General features: G+C 46.0%; 1 pseudogene; it reads right to left on the bottom strand.

Annotated features, from left to right (window-relative positions):
* Nucleotides 1–225: 225 nt before the first annotated feature.
* On the bottom strand, nucleotides 226–720 carry LOC472982 (large ribosomal subunit protein eL21-like; annotated as a pseudogene).
* Nucleotides 721–1,944: the final 1,224 nt, after the last annotated feature.

Consider the following 1,944-nt stretch of genomic DNA (forward strand, 5'->3'; position numbering starts at 1 on the left):
TACCATACAGTACTTTTCTCTTTACCACACAGCAATCCAAAATGGGTTAAAAATAGCCCTGGAAGATAAAATCTTGGACAAACAATAATTTCCAAAGGGCTCTTGGATCTCCACTAACTTCTAACAACCCCTTTGTTCCCCTAAGCTGTAAGATTCTCTGTGTCCCATCTTCTACTTATTTTTCATTGAACAGTCCAGAGGTCTTTTATTTTTTTTTAACGCCTATTATGCCATGAATTCATAGGGAATAGGTACCAGCAGCTCAGGCTGCTTCCCATTGGTTCTCACAAAGTGTGCTTCTCTGGGTGGAGCAGGCTGGCACTTCAGTTGAACCCAGGCACCTTTCTCTTTGGCTTCTTTCTTTTACTGATCATTTTCTTTCACACGTTTCAGGAAGCTATCTCGGCTCTTAGAGTGCTTAATGTACTCAATACACACATTAATTCTCTGGGCAAGAATCTTGCCCTTAACTTGTTTGTTTACGACAGTGCCAAGAGCATGCTGGGTAACATTGTAGATTCTTCCAGTTTTGTCAAGGTAACACTTGTGGGCCATTCCTTTTTGAGCAGTACCCATTTCCTTGGTGTCTACATTATCACCTTCCTTATAGATGTGCATATACGTGGCCAAAGGAACAACTCCATGTTTTCCAAAAGGCCTAGAGAACACATATCGGGTGCCTCTCCCCTTTCCCTTTGTGTTCGTCATTTTGGCGAATTACTGAAAGATGGCAGTTCTGGCTGAAAAGTCTACCTGCTACTTTTAAATGTAAGGTTTTTTCCCCTTCAAATTACAGCGTCTGCTTTTTTCTCTTTTATGTCAAAAATTACTTTTAAAACAAGAAAGTGAGAGAAACTAATTTATTTATTATTATTATTATTATTTTTTTTTTTTTTTTGAGATGGAGTCTCGCTTTGTCGTTCAGGCTGGAGTGCAGTGGCGCGATCTCAGCTTACTGCAAGCTGTGCCTCCCGGGTTCATGCCATTCTCCTGCCTCAGCCTCCGGAGTAGCTGGGACTACAGGCACCCGCCACCATGCCCGGCTCATTTTTTTGTATTTTTTTTTTAGTAGAGACAGGGTTTCACTGTGTTAGCCAGGATGGTCTCGATCTCCTGACCTCGTGACCCGCCCGCCTCGGCCTCCCAAAGTGCTGGAATTACAGGTGTGAGCCATCGCGCCCGGCCTTATTTCTTAGAGAATACGTGTCTATTATAGCCTTGAGTACTTTGTTGATGAATATTCTTTTGTTGTTGTTGTTGTTGTTTTTGAGACAGCGTCTCGCTCTGTCACTAGGCTGGAGTGCAGTGGCAGGGTCTCGGCTCACTGCAACCTCCACCTCCCGGGTTCAAGCGATTCTCCCAGTATCAGCCTCCCAGAGTAGCTGAGACTACAAGTGCATGCCACCACTCCTAGCTAATTTTTGTATTTTTAGTAGAGACGGGGTTTCACCATGTTGGCCAGAATGGTCTCGATCTCCTGACCTCGTGATCCGCGCGCCTCGGCCTCCCAACTTTTGTTGTTTTTGAATTGCTCTTTATCTGATTTCTTTCCGGGCAGAATAGACTCTTAAATGTTAAGAACACAGGGCTTTCCAGCTGGGCGCCGTGGCTCAGGCCTGTAATCCCGGCACTTTGGGAGGCCGAGGCGGGTGGATCACCTGAGGTTAGGAGTTCGAGATCAGCCAATCAGCCTGGCCAACATGGCGAAACCCCGTCTCTGCTAAAAATACTAAAAATTAGCCAGTGCGTGCCTGTAATCCCAGCTCCTAGGGAGGCTGAGGCAGGAGAACCCCTTGAACCCAGGAAGCGGAGGTTGCAGTGAGCCAAGATCATGCCATTGCACCCCATCCTGGGCAACAGAGCGAGACTCCGTCTCAAAAAGAAAATAAAAGAACATAGGGCTTTCCACCGGGTGCAGTGGCTCACTCCTGTAATCTTAGCACT

The sequence above is a fragment of the Pan troglodytes genome, chromosome 11 (assembly GCF_028858775.2).
Source record: "Pan troglodytes isolate AG18354 chromosome 11, NHGRI_mPanTro3-v2.0_pri, whole genome shotgun sequence".
NCBI lineage: Eukaryota > Metazoa > Chordata > Mammalia > Primates > Hominidae > Pan > Pan troglodytes.